At 38.7% G+C, this 19,180-nt stretch overlaps 1 pseudogene; it reads right to left on the bottom strand.

The window, feature by feature from the left end:
• Nucleotides 1–1,337: 1,337 nt before the first annotated feature.
• The window catches only part of LOC103079767 (homeodomain-interacting protein kinase 3-like), a 54,967-nt pseudogene continuing 37,124 nt past the window's right edge, over nt 1,338–19,180 (bottom strand).

Genomic DNA, 19,180 nt, shown 5'->3' with positions numbered 1-19,180 from the left:
TTGTGGAATGTGAGGATATGTTGGCAAGGCCAATTTGGAGTATCAGTGTGTGAGGGTCTGTGCATCATGCATGCATTCATTCACTTGTTCAGGTATTTGTTTATTAATCATGTCCCAGGTGCTGCAGTGTGCCACATGTTTACAGAAGCTTCCCAAAGGGCTTGAAGACAAAAGACTCCTAGAAACAAATTGTCCCACCAAAGCACTTTGTTCAGTATTGTTGTGTATGGAGGGGTTGATGGAAATTGGGCAGGTTGACTGATTAAAGTGCAAGGGTGTTTTATGGCATTAGAAAATTTAATATATTCTTTAAAGTTCAATGAAAGATTGTAAAAATCTCATTTTTAAAAAGGATTTCATGAAATAGATACCAAGTGAGGAGGGATTTTTTGTTTTTTGCACATGCTTTCTTGTTTTACAGTTTCACAAGATTTTTTGTTTTTTTGGTTGATTTAGTATCTGCTGTTTAATGTTGTGGTGAAAATAGACTCGAGAGAACCCAATTTTAACCTTGCAGAATGAGTTGCAGGTGTTTTCCTTATTTCCTTGCCCAAATATCAAGTTTTGAGAATTCCAGCCTTGTAATTATATGCCAATACTACACAAGGTGCTGATTATCTGCATTTGATTCACTAATTATATTGTCTCTCCTCCTTCCTCACCTAAAGGTTACATTTACATAAAAGATATTCAAGGATAACACTTTATCATCAAAGCAACTTGTGCCCTTGGCATTTAAATTACAAGCTGTAATAAAGAAGGACTAATCTGAGAGACATCTCAGTGATGCTGGATACAGCCTTTTGACACTGTCATGAAATCATCTTCATTATGTAGCTGTGAAATTCTAATGTCTCAATTACCACATATTACAAACCTCCACTCATACACTTTCTTTCCACCCTGTCTTCTGTAATTCCCCTCCCTAAGGGCAAGAGTTGGAAGAATTACACCAAACTTTTGTGCAGTTCCCACACTGAACTGTGCATTAGAATCACCTGAGAGATTTACACACACACACATGTACACACACATATACTCACAGAGAGATGAATTTTGTAATTCAAAGTAGGAGCCTAGAAATTTGTATTTTTAAAGCTTCCCAGGTTTTGTTTTTAATGCAAGCCAGGTTTGGAAAACAATGGCCTATTTAACAGTGATGTAAGTTATGCAGCAACTGTACTAAAGGAGGGGTTTTATAATCATACACAAATAGTATTTCAGAATCCAAGGACTCCTGAAAAGATAAGGTAGTGCTTTTTTTTTCAGTTGGATTTATGCTACAAATTGTTCTAAAGCACCAGGAGATAGAAATACAGTGTAAAAGAAAGACACCATTACCTAGTTAAAAGGGACAGCCAACCTTTTAACAAGATTTTATGTTTGATCTTACATTTTTCTCAGGGGTACATCATTGCATAGTTTACCACTATAGGTAACTCGGGTCGATCCTACTAGAGGCCATCTAAAGAGCCATGTAGATGCACCTCAGGAGTGTCCCATCAAAGGGCCAGAAATTTGGAGTATTTATCCACTGGGAGGAGTTCCAGGCTGACTGAGGGATGCCCCTGAAGGCATTAAATCTCAGTCCTTGGGGGATGACTTATCCTGAACCAGGCAAGCTACAGTGGTGCCTGAGGAAGCCTCCACAGAGAAACAGAGGTGTGGGCAGAGGGAATATGGAGCATAGCATCCAACATCTGTGACAGTATTGAAAGCCTAACTTTTTAAATTGATGTATAGCTGATGTACACTATTATGTTAGTGTCAGGTGGACAACATAGTGATTCAACATTTAAATACATTAAGGATGGTCACCATGATAAGTCTAGTACCTATTTGTCACCATACAAAATCACTAGAGTATTATTGACAATATTCCTTATGCTTTATATTTAATCTCTGTAACATATTTATTTTATACCTTGAAGTTTGTACCTCTTAATCACCACCTATTCACTCAACCCCCCAAACCCCTCCCATCTGGCAACCAGTTTGATCTCTGTCCATAAGTCTGTATCTGTTCTATTTTGTTTGTTTAGTTTTTTAGATTCCACATATAAGCGAAATCATATGGTATTCATCTTTCTCTGTATGACATATTTCTTTTTTTTAATGATTAGCCGTTTATATGGCATTACATTTATTACATATTTTAAATCTATAATCAACAGAATTAAGAAACTCACTTTGTGACCAAGCTTTTACAAAATGATTTTGTCCTATGCCTGAGCATTTATGTACTGTAACTTAACATCACACATACACAGCAAGAGGATCATATTACGGCTTGAAACCATTAATGTGCAAATATATAAAGTTAAGTAGCCTCCTCACAAGTCACATATACTGAGTAAATCAGTACTAGAGTTAGGATTAAAATTCAGAATTCCTAGTCTGCTAGCTCTACCCAAATCCTGTGATATTTTTCATGTTGGTTCTTTTTCGTTATTACTGAAATCATTTGTAAAATCATAAGCACTGACTTGTCATTATATAAAAGAATTAAGTAAGGGATTATCTTAGAAGAGTTTATTAGGGAGAATAGTGTGGACTCTTCAAAATACAGGAAATGATTATACGGGAAATGCCATATTTTCATTTCATTTCAGGAAGGATGAAGGGAAATAAGGAGAAAATTGGGAAGAAATGAAATTAGAAGTTACAAGTGCCTAGGCACATAGAACTGAAGGGGGTCTGAAATAACCTCTACAGGATTTAATACTTAGAACATCTAGATTAATTCCAAAGCTGTTTCCAAATGGACAGAATTTAGTACAAGGCAAAGTAGTCGTATTCTCTTTCCTCTCTTGGAGTAGTTTAGTTCCTTAGGTGCTTAAAGAGACCTTATCTAAAATATAGTCCCTTGGCACAGAGAGCCCAAGGACAGTCCTCTAAGCAAGATAATAATACGCTTCATTCTAATAGTTCAAGATTTATTTATTTATTTATTTATTTATTTATGGCTGCGTTGGGTCTTCGTTACTGCACAGGGGCCTTCTCTAGTTGTGGCAAGCAGGGGCTACTCTTTGTAGCCGCGCAAGGGCTTCTCATTGTGGTGGTTTCTCTTGTTGCGGAGCACAGGATCTAGGTGCGTGGGTTTCAGTAGTTCAGTCGTTGTGGCACATGGGCTCAGTAGTTTTGGCGCACGGGCTTAGTTGCTCTGTGGCATGTGGGATCTTCCCGGACCAGGGCTCAAACCCGTGTCCCCTGCATTGGCAAGCGGATTCTCTTTTTTTGTTTTAAATAAATTTATTTATTTATTTATTTTTGGCTATGTTGGGTCTTCCTTGCTGGGCGCGGGCTTTCTCTAGTTGCGGCGAATGAGGGCTACTCTCCGTTGCGGTGCACAGGCTTCTCATTGCAGTGGCTTCTCTTGTTGCAGAGCATGGGCTCTAGGTGCATGGGTTTCAGTAGTTGTGGCACATGCACTCAGTCGTCATCGTGCACGGGCTTAGTTGCTCTGCGGCATGTTGGATCTTCCCAGACCAGGGCTCGAACCCCTGTCCCTTATAGTGCCGAGGTCACAGATATGTTGAACAAACAGTCTTTGATACGTTACTGGCCGACCCAAAGTATATTACTTTAACCCTGTATGGCTGTCGAACAGGATCCACCAACATAATATTCTCTAGTTTGAGGTCTGTGTGAATTAAAGCAAGACTTTTCCATTTTTTCAGCGCAGTGGCCACTTGCTGAAGAATGGGTCCAGTTACTTTTAGTGGCAGAGGACTGAACTTATTTTGTTTCAGAAAGTCATACAAGTTTTGTTCCAGCATCTCAAAGGCTAAACAAGTATGGTTACAGTGCTGAAAGCATTCATAAGCTTGTACAAAGTTATATTCATCAGCATTTTCAGTACTGAGCCTTGCTAATATGTTCACTTCTGTCTAGCCTTGACGTGCATAAGAAGGGTGGTTCTTCAAAATTTTGATTGCTGCAATTTCATTTGTCCCTCTTTTCCAGCATTTCACTACCTGGCCAAAAGCGCCTCCACCAAGAAAATCAAGGACATCATAAGTATTTTTCATGGAGCATAAAACTTCATGCTGTACTAACTGATAGTCCCCTTCTCCAGTGGTAAAATTCTGTTTTGTTCCTGTGGTAGTTGTCACAACTGTCACTGGATTTCGCATGTTGGTTTGCAACATTGCAGGAAGTATGGACAACTCATTGACAATCTGCATTGCGCTATGATTATCCAACTCCTCACTCTTGCACTTCAATCCACATCGCTGGGGGCCTTCTAGGAAATTTAACCTGCATCGCCACGTCCCAGTCTGAGATGCCTCCACCTGAGTTTGCTGCTCCTGAGCTGCTATAACCTTTGTAGCACCCGCAGTGCTTTTTTTTTTTTTTTAACATTATTGGAGTATAATCGCTTTACAGTGGTGTGTTAGTTTCTGCTTTAAAATAAAGTGAATCAGCTATACATACATGGAAGTCTCAAAATGGATTAAAGACTTAAACATAAGACCTGAAACCATAAAAGTCCTAAAAGAAAATATAAGCAGTACACTCATTCACATTGGCCTTCGTAATACTTTTTTGGATCTGCCTCCTAGGCAAGGGCAATAACAGCAAAAATAAACAAATGAGACCACATTAAACTAAAAAGCCTTTGCACAGTAAAGAAAACCTTCAAGAAAATGAAAAGGCAGCCTGCTGAATGGGAGAAGATATTTGCAAATGCTATATCTAATAACAGGTTAATATGCAAAATATATTAAAAGATCATTATTACTCAATGTAAAAAAAACCTAAACAATCCAATTTAAAAATGGACAGAGGACCTGAATAGACATTTTTCCAAAGAAGACATGCAAATTTCCAACAGACACATGAAAAGATACTCAACATCACTAAACATTGGGGAAATGCAAATGGAATCACAGTGAGAGATCAATTCACACTTATGAGAATGGCTGTCATCCAAAAGACAAGAAATAGCAAGTGTTGGTGAGGATGTGGAAAAAAGGGAACCCTTGTGCACTGTCGGTGGGGTAGTAAATTGGTGCAGCCACTATGGGAAACAGTACGGAGATTCCTCAAAAAAATTAAGAATAGATGTACCATACAATCCAGCAATTCCACTTCTGGGCATTTACCTGAAGAAAACAAAAACAGTAATTAGAAAAGATATATGCACCTCTACATTTATTGCAGCATTTTCAGAACAGCAAAGACATGGAAGCAACCTAAGTGTTCATCAATAGATGAATGGATAAAGAAGGTATGAGACAGATGGTCCAGTTTTGAATGGTCCAGTTTTACCAACACCACTTATTAAAGAGACTGTTCCTTTCCCATTGTACATTCTTGCCTCTTTTGTCATAGATTAATTGACTATATGTGTGTGGATTCATTTCTAGCCTCTCTATTCTGTTCAGTGATCTATGTGTCTGTTTTTGTACCAGTACCATACAACTTTGATTACTATAGCTTGATAGTATAGTTTGAAATCAAGAAGGGTATTAAACTAGGATTAAAGACCTAAACATAAGACCAGATACTAAAAAATTTCTAGAGGAAAACAGGCAGAACACTCTGGCATAAATCACGGCAATGTTTTTTTTGGATTCATCTCCTAGAGTAATGGAAATCAAACCAAAAATAAACAAAGGGACCTAATTAAACATAAAAGCATCTTCACAATGAAGGAAACCATAAACAAAATGAAAAGACAACCTACAGACTGAGAGAAAATATTTGCAAATAAAGTGACCGACAAGGGATTAATTTCCAAAATATACAAACAGCTCATATAGCTCAATGTCAAAAAACAAACAACCCAATCAGAAAGTGGGCAGAAGATTTAAATAGACATTTCTCCAAAGAAGACATACAGATGGCCAACAGGCACCTGAAAAAATGCTCAGCATTGCTAATTATTAGATAAATGCAAATCAGAACTACAATGAGGTATCACCACACACCAGCCAGAATGGCTATCATCAAAAAGTCTACAAATAGGGCTTCCCAGGTGGTGCAGTGGTTGAGAGTCTGCCTGCCGTTGCAGGGGACACGGGTTCATGCCCCGGTCTGGGAAGATCCCACATGCCGTGGAGCAGCTGGGTCTGTGAGCCATGGCCACTGAGCCTGCGCGTCCAGAGCCTGTGCTCCGCAACGGGAGAGGCCACAACAGTGAGAGGCCCGTGTAACGCAAAAAAAAAAAAAGTCTACAAATAAAAAGTACTGAAGACAGTGTGGAGAAAAGGAAACCCCCCTACATTGTTGGTGGGAATGTAAATTGGTTCAGCCACTATGGAGAACAGTATGGAGGTTCCTTAAAAAACTAAAAATAGAGTTACCATATGGTCCAGCAATCCAACTCTTGGGCATATATTTGGAAAAGACAAAAACTCTAATTCGAAAAGATGCATGCACCCCAATGTTCATTGCAGCACTATGTACAATAGCCAAGACATGGAAGCAACCTAAATGTCCATCAACAGATGAATGGATAAAGAAGATGTGGTATGTATATACAATGGAAAACTACTCAGCCATAGAAAAGAATGAAATAATGCCATTTGCAGCAACATGGATGGACCTAGAAATTATCATACTAAGTTAAGTAAGTTAGAGAAAGACAAATATCATATCATATCACTTATACGTAGAATCTAAAAAATGATGCAAATGAACTTATATACAAAACAGAAATAGACCCACAGACATAGAAAACAAACTTATGGCTACCAAAGGGGAAAGGGTAGGTAGAGGGATAAATTAGGAGTTTAGGATGAACAGATAGACACTACTATATGTAAAATAGATAAACAACAAGGACCTATTGTATAGCACAGGGAACTATATTCAATATCTTGTAATAATCTATAATGGGAAAAACCTGAAAAAGAATATATATATATATGTATATGTATATATAAACACAACATTGTAAATCAACCATAGTTTAATTAGAAAAAAAGTGTAGTTCCACCCATTTTCATATTGACCTTCTGTCCAGATTATCTGTCCATTGATGAGAGCAAGAGTATTGCAGTCCCCACTCTGATTGAATTGCTCTCTCTTTCTCCCATTAGTCTGTTAATATTTGCTTCATCCATTTATGTCCTCCAATATGAGTTCATAAATATTTACAAATGTTATTATAACAGTTTTTATTAGTGATTGAGGTATTCATCACATTATGTATCCCTAACTATTAAATTCTAATTAAAACTATTGTTTACCACTTCCTAGAATACACAAGAACCTTAAAAAAATATAATTCCATATATCCTTACACATGCTTTATGCTGCTTTTTTCTATATTTTAATTCTATATAAGTTATAACCCACAAATCATTCTATTTCATTGCTTTCATGAATCAGTTTTTTATACAGAAATTAAGAATTAAAAAGTAACCTACACATATGTTAAAATGTTGCCATTTGTAGTGCTCATTATCTTTTTATAAATCTGTTCACTTCCAGTATCAGTACCTTCAGAGCAAAAATACTTCCTTATGTTTTTACCATCAGCAGACCTGCTATTGATAACATCTCTACTTCTATTTATCTTAAGATATCTTAATTTTATTTGTCTTTTTCCAACATGTTGGACAAGTCCTTAAATTTATTTTATTTTATTTTATTTTTTTTGCGGTACGTGGGCCTCTCACTGTTGTGGCCTCTCCCGTTGCAGAGCAGTCTCCGGACGCACAGGCTCAGCGACCATGGTTCACGGGCTCAGCCGCTCCACGGCATGTGGGATCCTCCCGGACCGGGGCATGAACCCGTGTCCCCTGCATCGGCAGGCGGACTCTCAACCACTGCGCCACCAGGGAAGCCCCGACAAGTTCTTTATGTTATGAAAAGGTAATAAGCTGTTATATAAACACCTAACACCACAATGAAAATTGGATGGATGGCATAAGTAGATGATTCAAATTTATGAAAAGCCAATAGTAAAAATATATTTAGCAATGTATAACCATTAAAAAAGAAATGTATAGACAATACATCATTGTCGACTTGTAAATAATGGGTTTGAAATAGTTTCAAATATGCAGAAATAAGGCAAGAAGAGTATTAAGAGGTCCTATTTGTGTTTTACACAGATTCCTGTTAACATTTTATCTCATTTATTCCATCAACTTTTCCTCTACGTATAATCCCATTATCAAAGTGTTTTTCTGAACCACCTGAGAGCAAGTGCCTGACTTGTTTTACACGACCTCTAAATCCTCTAGTGTGATTTTTCCATCAAAAAGACAGTAGCTGGGCTTCCCTGGTGGCGCAGTGCTTGAGAGTCCGCCTGCCGATGCAGGAGACGCGGGTTCGTGCCCCGTTTCGGGAAGATCCCACATGCCGCGGAGCGGCTGGGCCCGTGAGCCATGGCCACTGAGCCTGCGCGTCCGGAGCCTGTGCTCCGCAAATGGGAGAGGCCACAACAGTGAGAGGCCCGCATAACGCAAGGGAAAAAAAAAAAAAAAAAAAAAAAAAAAAGACAGTAGCTTACATAACAACCACACTACCATTCAATTCAGGAAACCAACATTGATACAACACTATCGCTTAATCCACAAATCCCATTTACATTTTTCAGCTGATTCCACAATGAATCATAAAAAAAGAAGCATGTTACCCACCCCCCAGCTTTCTTAAGATTCTTAAGATTGTTTTAGCTATTGGAGGTCTTTTGTGTTTCCATACACATTTTAGGACTGTTTGTTCCAGTTTTGTGAAAAATGTTACTAGTATTTTGATAGATATTGCGCTGAATCTGTGGATTATTTGGGTAGTAAGGACATTTTAACATTAATTCTTCCAGTCCTTGAGCGTGGAATAGCTTTCCATTTATTTGCATCTTGTTCAGTTTCATCAATGTGCTGTAGTTTTCAGTGTACAGATCTTTCACCTTCTGGGTTAAATTTATTCTGAAGCATTTTTGATTCACTTATAAATGGGATTGTTTTCTTAATTTTTCTTTCTGATAGTTTGTTGTTAAGTGTATAGAAATACAACTGATTTTGGTATATTGATTTTGCATCCTTCAACTTTACTGAAGACTTTTATTAGTACTAACAGTTTTTTGGGTGGAGTCTTTGGGGTTTTCTATGCATAATATCATGTCATCTGCAAATAGTGACAGTTTTACTTCTTTCTTTATGATTTGGATGCCTTTTATTTCTCTTTTTTGCTTAATTTTTCTGACTAGGGCTTCAGTACTGTATTGATTGGAAGTGGTAAGAGTGGGCATCCTTGGATTGTTCCTGATCCTGAGAGGAAAAGCTTCCAGCTTTCTCCCACTGAGTATAATGTTAGCTGTGGGCTTGTCATGTATGGCCTTTATTGTGTTGTACATTCCCTCTATACCCAGTTTGTTGAGCTTTTTTTTTAATATATATCATGAATGGATGTTGAATTTTGTCAAATGCTCTTTTTTGCATCTATTGAGAGATCATTTTTCCTTCATTTTGTTAACCTGGTGTATCGCACTGATTCATTGGTGTATGTTGAATCATCCTTGCATTCCTGACATAAAGTCACTTGATCATGGTATATGATCCTTTTAATATACTATTGAATTCAGTTCACTAATATTTTGTTGAGGATATTTGCATCAATATTCATCAGGAATATTGGCCTGTAATTTTTTCTTTCTTGTAGTGTCCTTCTCTGGTTTTGTTATCAGAATGAGGCCAGCCTTACTGAATGAGTTTGGAAGCTTTAGTTCCTCTTCAGTTTTCTGAATCCGTTTGAGAAGAACAGGTATTAACTCTTTTTCATATGTTTGGAAGAAGTCACTTGTAAAGCCATCTGATCCTGGACTTTTGTTTGTTAGGACTTTTTTGATTACTAGTTCAATTTTATTACTAGTAATTGATCTGTTCAGATTTTCTAATTTTTTCTGATTCAGTCTTAGAAGATTGTGTTTCTAGGAACTTATCCATTTCTTCTAGATTTCCAGTTTGTTGGTAAATAATTGTTGGCATATGATCTCATATTATCTTTCGTATTTCTGTGGTGTTGGTTGTAACTGTTTTTTCATTTCTGATTTTTGTTTGTCTGTTTGGGCGCTCTCCCTTTTTTTCTTGATGAGTCTGGCTAAAGGTTTTATCTTTTCAAAGATAAAGGTTTTATCTTTTCAAAGAACCAGCTCTTAATTTCATTGTTTTTTTCTATTTTTTAAAAGTATCTATTTCATTTATTTCCACTCTGATCTTTATTATTCCTTCCTTGTACTCACTTTGGTTTTTTATTTTATTTTATTTATTTATTTTTGGCTGCATTGGGTCTTCGTTGCTGCACGTGGGCTTCCTCTGGTTGCAGTGAGCTGGGGCTACTCTTCATTGTGGTGTGCGGGCTTCTCATTGCGGTGGCTTCTTTTGTTGCAGAGCATGGGCTCTAGGTGCACGGGCTTCAGTAGTTGTGGCACGTGGGCTCAGTAGTTGTGGCACATGGGCTTAGTTGCTCTGCGGCATGTGAGATCTTCCTTGAGCAGGGCTCGAACCTACATTGGCAGGCGGATTCTTAACCACTGTGCCACCAGGGAAGCTCCTGACTTTGGGTTTTGTTTGTTCTTCTTTTCTGTTTCCTTTATGTGTAAGGTTAGGTTGTTTATTTGAGATTTTTCTCTTTCTTGAGGCATGCTTCTATCACTATAAACTTCTCTCTTAGAACTGCCTTTGCTGCATCCCATAGATTTGGGAAGGTAGTGTTTCCATTTTTATTTGTCTCAAGGTGTTTTTAAATTCCCTCTTTGATTTCTTCACTGACCCATTGGTTGTTTAATAGCATGTTGTTTAGACTCCATGTGTTTTTGTGTTTTTCCAATTTTTCCCTGTAGCTGATTTTTAGTCCCAAGTCTCTGTGGTAGGAAAATATGGTTGCTGTGATTTCATCTTAAATTTATTGAGGATTTTTTTGTGACCTAACCTGTGGAGAATGTTCCATGTGCTCTTGAAAAGAATGTGTATTCTGCTGCTTTTGGATGGAATGTTTCATATATATATCTATTAAGTCCATCTGGCCTAATGTGTCATTTAAAGCCAGTGTTTCCTTATTGATTTTCTGTCTGGTTGTTGTGTCCATTAATGCAAATAGGGTGTTAAAGTCCCCTACCATGATGTGTTACTGTCAGTGTCTCCCTTTATGTTTGTTAATTTTTGCTTTCTGTACTTAGTTGCTCTTATATTGGCTGTATATATATTTACAAGTTGTATATCTTCTTGTATTGATTTTTTAATCATTATATAATGTCCTTCTTTGTTTCTTGTTCCAGGCTTTGTTTTAAAGTCTATTTTGTCTGGTATAAGTCCTGCTAGCTCAGCTTTCTTTCCACTTTTGTTTACATGGAATATCTTTTTCCATCCATTTGCTTTCAGTCTCTGTGTTTTTTAAGATCTGAAGTGAGTCTCTTGTAGGCAGCATACATATGGGTCTTGTTTTTTCATTCATTCAGTCACCTTCTGTCTCTTGATTGGATAATTTAGTACATTTACATTTAAAGTAATTATTGATATGTATGTACTTATTGCCATTTTTTAAATTGTTTTCTGATTATTTTTGTTGATCTTCTCTGTTCCTTTCTTCTCTTTCTCTCTTCCTTGTGATTTGATGACTTTCTTTAGTGTTATGTTTGTATATATTTCTCTTTATTTTTTGTGTGTATCTATTATTAGTTTTTGATTTGTGGTTGCTGTGATGTTCTTATATAACAACCTATGTACATAGTAGTCTATTTTAAGTTAATGGTTGCTTCAATCTGAAAATGTTCTTGGATTTGTAAAAGTAGTACATTTTTAACCACCCCCTTGTTTTATTTTTATTTTATTTTATTTTTTCTTTTTGCAGTACGCGGGCCTCTCACTGTTGTGGCTTCTCCCATTGTGGAGCACAGGCTGTGGACGCGCAGGCTCAGCGGCCATGGCTCACGGGCCTAGCCACTCCGTGGAATGTGGGATCTTCCCGGACTGGGGCACGAACCCGTGTCCCCTGCATCGGCAGGCAGACTCTCAACCACTGCACCACCAGGGAAGCCCTGTTTTATTATTTTGACATCATACTTTACATCTTTTTATTTTGTGGATCCCTTTACTAATTATGGTAGTATAGATGACTTTACTACTTTTGTCTTTTAAATTTCATACTAGTTATATAGGTGTCTGATCGACTATCTCTGCTATATATTTGCCTTTACCAGTGGATTTTTTCTTTCATAATCTTCATATTTCTAGTTGTGGCCTTTTCTTTTATGTTTAAAGAAGTGCCCTTAACATTTCTTGTAAGGTCTGTTTTGTAGTAATGTTAAAACCTGAATTTTGAGACATTTCCTACTGGAAGGTATCAATGTTTAGTATCAAAGGTACTGATATAAAGGATTGACCCTGCCAGTACAGACTTATTTGGGACACAGTCGGCAGGAGACAGAAGACAGGAGAGGACAAGGACAGCGATATTTCCCTTCTCACAGTCATGGAATGTTTCACTTAGTCCTAGTTAGGAACTACTGGAAGGCATTCTAGTCATTGAACTATCTGCTCTCAAATCCTGTATTTCTACTCTGCTTTTTGACAGAAAATATATTTTCCAGGCTCTGGTACTCTGGCTTTCTGGGTAGGTTTGGTGTTACCAAAGATGAAAGGGCAGGAGGGGAAATGCCAGAGCATTTCTCCCTGTCAATGGCTGCATTCCTCTGTGATTCCAGCTCCCATTAAACGGCCCCTCCCTATCTGGTCTCAGTTCCTTCCAGTCAGCCTTTGCCAGAGAGCCGTCTCCTGTTGGAGAACTTCATGTTCTGGGCTCTAGAACACCAGTGTCTATGTTATTTTACAGTTCTGGAGATCAGGATTCCAAAATGAATTTCACTGGGCTAAAATTAAGGTGTTGACAGGGCTGTGTTCTTTTCTGGAGGCTCTATGGGAAAATTAGTTTTCTTGCCTTTTCCATCTTCCAGAGGTAACCTCATTCTTTGACTTGTGGCCCACTTTCATCTTCAAAACCAGCAATGACCAGTGGAGTCTTTCTCACATGGCATCTTTCTGACTTACATTTTTGCCTCTCTCTTCCACTTTTAAGAGCCTTTGTGATTACCTTGGGCCCACCCAGATAATATAGGATAATCTCCATATTTGAAGGTCATCCAATTAGCAATTCAAATTCCATTTGCTACCTTAATTCTCCTTTGCCATGTTATGTAACGTAGTCATAGATTCTGATAATTAAGACATGGACATCATTGGGAGGCCACTATTTGGCCTGTCACACCGTATTTCTAAGACATCAGGATCTCTGTTTCTTCCACAAAGCAATGCCTTTAGGTCCTGGAAGCATGCATATTTATATCCAAGGAAAAGAAGAGGCTTTGTTATGTGCAGTTATGGGAAGAAACATCTGTCAAGTAGGGCCACTGGTGATTCATACGTTTTTTTCAGCTTAAAAGGAAAGTGGGCCCTTCATATATATTTGTCAAATATTTAGTCAACATGAACATTTACTATATGTAAAACATCCTCCCATGGAGATATAAAGTTGAATCTGGCATGGCTTTTACATTCAATCTATCAAAATTTCAATCTATCATGAACCTGAATGTGTGACAAATAATACAAGAAACAGAATGAGGGAGTGAGGACAGGTGAGTGAAATTCTGTGTGTAAACACAGAGTTGTCTCAAACTTCCAAATTCAAACCCTAGTGATTGTCTTAACCTTAAGAATGTCTTTTAAATATCTTCCTAGTGGTGAATGAGGGAAACAAAGGCCTCTGAAAGATTTGACATAGGAGACTGAACACATTATCTGAATCTCAAATTAAATATGAGATTTATTCTCTAATCATTTGGGGTATGTAGAATGATCCCTCCCCCTTCTGGTTTTTTCTATTTCTTGTGAATTTATCTAACAAGTATTAATTTCCATGTGCCAGGCCTGTGAACTTCTCCATACACTTTTATTTCTCTGCTCTTCCTGCTTCTCAGCAACTTTTCTTTTTCTACTTTATGCTGCCTCACAGTTTTAAAGTGTACAACATTTTAACGTTTTCATATCCTTAGGAAACCTTGCATCTCTAATTATTTTATATAATAAAAATTTATCTGTATCCAAAAGTTACTGCTCCAGAAGGTCCTTTTCATGGTGGATGTCATGGCAACATAGAAATGATCATGGATAGAACAGAACAGGGGGAGCTAAGCCCAAGAATTAGAGTAGATTGAAGGGAAACTCGGGTATTAAGACATTTTGTTACAAGTAACAGGAATCAGGTTAGGGTAAGGCTTCGGGTAAGGGTTAGGGTTAGGGTTATTAAATGGGGACAGTTTAGGGTACAGGTTAGTGTACGACAACGGTTTAGGGTTAGCGTACGTGTTAGTGCATGGGTGAGTGTTAATGTTTGGGTTAGGATTAGGGGATGGGTTAGGGTAAGGCTTTGGGTGAGGGTTAGGGTTACGGAATGGGTACGGTTTAGGGTACAGGTTAGGGTACGACAAAAGTTTAGGGTTTTAAGAAGCACCTGGAACTCAAGAAGGTACCTGGAAAACAAGACATGAGAAGTCTCTGTTTCTCATTTCTGCCTTTCCCTGTGTGTTTGTCTTGTTCTTTATCTGCAGACTTAACTTTCCTGTCATTTCAGTCTGTGTTGCATCATGCAGCCCCACACAGAGGTTGCCTGTCTTTCAGTCTCAATCCTTACTCTACAGGGGGTAAGAGGAGAGTCTGATTGGCCAGTTTCAATCAAGTATTGACCCCTTATCCAGCCAACTATGGTTATGTCAACGTTTTAAAAGAAAAATAAAAAAAGCAATTCACCAAGCAAAGTTGAGTTTATTCAGGAAGAGTAGAATGACTACAGTTTAGAACAAGGAAACTCTGGCAAACCATAGGTAAGTCCAGCAAACAAAGGAGAGTGATCTTTTATGGAGGAAAGGAGGAATTTGGGAGGGGTTGTTTTGAACAAAAGTTCACTGGAGGGAAATAAGAGTTTGAAGTAGTGGTGGCTTCTCATTGGCTACAGGTGAGGGTAGTTTGCTCGTGCTGGGCTGATAGGAAATCTTCCTTCTTCCTGCTGGACTATGTAAGCTGTGATGACTGGTTAATGTGTGAGAGCCCCTCCTTCATGACTTTCTGACTCTAATTTTGAGTTAGAGTTTCGTAAAACATTTTCATATTTCCCCCTTCTGATCAAGATCTTTCTCTGAAAGCGTTGCTGTCAAGAGTTGGGTCATCTGTTCCTGATTAGAATTATTTTTGTCCCTCTGTACCAATAAGAGCATTTCCTGGATGTCATGTCCCATGTCAGAGGGAAGTGCACAGATTGGAAACCACTGAGGCCACATTTGAGTAACATGGATAGGCAGGAGAACTCTCAGGCATTTTCCATCTTAAATCTATATCTTATCAATGTTGTAAACACTGGAGATCGTCTTGAAACATTGAGCCAATATCGCCCTATTGAGTATATCATTTCTACACATGTTTGACAGGCAACAGATAATAAAGCTTTAAAGAAAAGATTATACAGGGCTTCCCTGGTGGCGCAGTGGTTGAGGGTCCACCTGCCGATGCGGGGGACATGGGTTCGTGCCCCGGTCCAGGAAGATCCCACATGCCGCGGAGCAGCTGGGCCCGTGATCCATGGCCGCTGAGCCTTCACATCCGGAGGCTGTGCTCCACAACGGGAGAGGCCACAACAGTGAGAGGCCCGCGTACCACAAAAAAAAAAAAGAAAAATTATACAAAGTAAGATGAGGAGCAGAATAATGACCGTGGTTTGCATAATAGTCCTAAAGCAGGAGCCCAAAACTTAAAGTAGCTAAAAAAGATCAAAGGAGCATGGATCATCAGATGAAATTTGTTGTAGTCAATGTACTTGTTCCCTAATTTTACATAATTGGATTTCTGCTTCTCCAGGGAAATTTCTCCATATCCACAGGTGGTGTTTGCTATTGTACAAATGCCTCCTTGTTCAGCAAGTAGGTAATAAACGGCTATGCAATTGTCTAAAATTACTTTAACCAGTGGGTCAAGTGATTGTTTTTGGGTTCATATGGCCTTAGCAATGGAATCAGTAAGTTTTCCCAATTCCAGAGAGAGATTTCTAGTCATTCATTCATTAGTATAAATACTCACAAAAGGGATAAGTGCCTTTCTGATGGAAGCAGATCTGGAGTCATGTATACCTCCTGAGAGTTCCCTTTTAAGGCAGTGGTAAAAGTTTAATGGGGAAGACCAGTGGGACAACCAATTGTAGACATCCACAGGAACAGTTAGAAATCCTATTAATCATTGGCCTTCAATCCACCATCTTTTTAAACATTTATACACCTATCAAGAGACCATTTTCTCACAGATAAAGGTAAAACCAGGTGGTGTGCATAAGATTTCTGCTATGGTTTGATTAGTAATAGTGCCATTAGTTGGGATTATTTAGTTGGCCTTTTCAAGCCAAGTGTCAGTGGCGTGTGGGGAACAATTAGAGAGGAACCATCTTGTTCTGTGGACATGGTTGTCAAAGGCCATACAGAAGGTTTTTTGTTTGTTTTTGTTTTGTTATGTCAAGCAGACCTAAGGTAGTAGTGAGAATGGGGAACCATATAGGTGGAATAGGTATGATTAGTTGGGCTGAAGGTTATGACAGGGGAGAGGTCAAAGCAACATATAGGAAACCCACATTGTAGAAGTTTGAGTTGGTAAGAAATATGTAGAGGGGTGTGGGTATAGTTAGCTGTCTCACTGGATATGAAGGAGTTTGCTAGAGAGGAAGACTAAAGGGTCATGGCTGTCATGGATAGATCAAGGTTTCTGAAGACAGATCCAACAACCAGAAAAGATTTCCCCTCTTGCAAGGGATTGGGAAATGTGAATGATGGCATCATCTCTCCAGGATACAGAAGGGGAAAACAAGGTGCAAAAAAGCATAAAGGAGAGATTATTCAGGCCTTATCCTGTCATCTTGGGAAAGCTGTCTGCTTCAGGTGTTGTCTGCTTCAGGTCCTGGAGATCTTTAATATGAGGTCACAGTTGGTATGCAGGTCCAGTCAGGCTTTTAGATGGAACACATGGAACAGGAGTCAACTCCTTGGAGTTTGTTAGCACAAGTATTTGTCAGTAACCCTTGATAAGGGCCTTTCCAGTGTGGTTGAAGAGAGTCTTTTTGAAGATGTCTTTTCCAACAAATGAATTCCTCAGGTTGCAGAGTGTGGTGTGTGAAGTCGTTTTCTCCCTGGAGTGCACTATAAAAGCATTGCTCTACCAGAGCAGGATTGTTTTCAAGGGATGTACTTAGATCTTTGCAATACTGAAGTATATTTTCTTGCATTGGCTATGGGTCAAAAGAGGTAGAAGCTAGGTGCATGGGGTGCCCAGTAATTATCTCAAAGGGTGAGAGTTTATTAGCTCCAAAAGTGGTGGATCTGAGACTTAGAAGGACCAGTGGCATACTTTTGGCCAAAATATTTGGAGGGTTTTAGGAAATTTTGTCAAATAAGTTTTTTTAAAAAAATAAATTTATTTATTTATTTATTTTGGCTGCATTGGGTCTTCATTGCTGGGCACAGGCTTTCTCTAGTTGTGGCGAGCGGGGTGGACTACTCTTTGTTTTGGTGCGTGGGCTCCTCATTGCGGTGGCTTCTCTTGTTACAGAGCACGGCCTCTAGGTGCATGGGCTTCAGTAGTTGCAGCACGCAGGCTCAGTAGTTGGGGCCATCAGGCTCTAGAGCGCAGGCTCAGTAGCTGTGGTGCACGGGGTTAGTTGCTCCACGGCACGTGGGATCTTCCTGGACCGGGGCTTGAACCCATGTCCCCTGCATTGGAAGGCAGACTCTTAACCACTGTGCCACCAGGGAAGTCCCATCAATTAAGTTTTGATGATGCTGTTAGTTTGTTTGACTGCTTCTGAAGACTGAGGATTATAAACATAGTGAAAATTATGTAAAACTGACCAAACAGCACAGACTTACTGTAATATTTGACTAGTAAAATAGGTTTCCTGTTTGCTATGGAGCTTAAGAGGGATTTCCCAGGTAGGGATATATATTTTTTCAACAAGATTTTAGTAACAAGGCAGTAACTTGTCTACATGGGAAGGCTTTGACTGAGTGGGAAAGCATACAAATCATTACCAAGACATATGTGTATCCACAAGATGGGATTAGCTGACTAAAGTCCATTTCCAAACCTCAAATGGTCCCTTAGGCAACTTAAAGGGCCTGGGAACAGTGCTAACAGGTTTCCCTGGATTGTATTTTGGATAGGTGGCCAAGGAAAGTAGGCGTTCTTTGAGGCCTCAGTAATATTTCCCAACCATTATTGATTCATAAATATTATCATCTTATTTGAAAACCAATGGTTTAATATATGTACAGTGGTCAACAGTGGGAATTTTAGAATTTCTGGCAGAACTTGGTTTTTATTTAGTCCAAACCAGAGGTTTCTTTCTTATCATACCAAGAGCAATTAGATTTATAATGTTTTTTTTTCCTTTTCTGGTACTGATTATTGGGTATCTTTAGTCAGTTTCTCCAACTTATCATCTGGAGGTGAATTCCTTTGGACCATGACAAAGTTTTGACTTTTGAACTCTTCAAGGGCAGCAATTTTTTGCAGAAATATCAATGAGTTATTTCTTTTCACTTCCAGAGAGTCAAGCTTAGAATGCCCCAGGACCTTAATAATAGCCAAAACAGCAGCAATAAGAGGACAGCATCTAATAAATCCTGAATTTAAGGGCCGTGTAAAACCTTATCTCCATTCCAAAATCATGAACCACTCCAAAGGTTTTTGCCCTCAGGTAGCATACAGGCCCATGTGAGTGAGCATAATTTGGCTTGTTGGGTGGCAGTAGCCAAAAGCAAAGGTGTTGTTTCAGTTACTTCAAAAGGAGTTGATATTGTATATCCAGCACAATTTTTACAATTTAAATCTTTCAACTAAGAACCATCACTGGGCCATGAGAAGACAGCGTTATGCAAAGGTGTTTCCTGTAAGTCATCGTAGGGTGTCAGAAGGTGACCTGTCATTGTTATCCAGTCACGGGGGGAGGGGGGAGGAGGGGTTGTCAGTAGAGGAGAGAAATAGCAGGGCTAAAGTTATTATACTGAGCAAGAGTGCTGTAAGGGACAGTCAACAGGAGAATTTCATAGGAATTGAGATGGCTTTAGAGAAGCTTTGACAGCATGCGGCACAAAGAAGGATAAAGGGAATTCAGTGACTATTCCCCTAGTGGTCTT

The sequence above is a fragment of the Lipotes vexillifer genome, unplaced genomic scaffold, assembly GCF_000442215.2.
Source record: "Lipotes vexillifer unplaced genomic scaffold, Lipotes_vexillifer_v1.1 scaffold634, whole genome shotgun sequence".
NCBI lineage: Eukaryota > Metazoa > Chordata > Mammalia > Artiodactyla > Lipotidae > Lipotes > Lipotes vexillifer.
The sequence above is the reverse complement of the archived record's forward strand: the minus strand, read 5'-3'. Positions and strand labels throughout refer to the sequence as shown.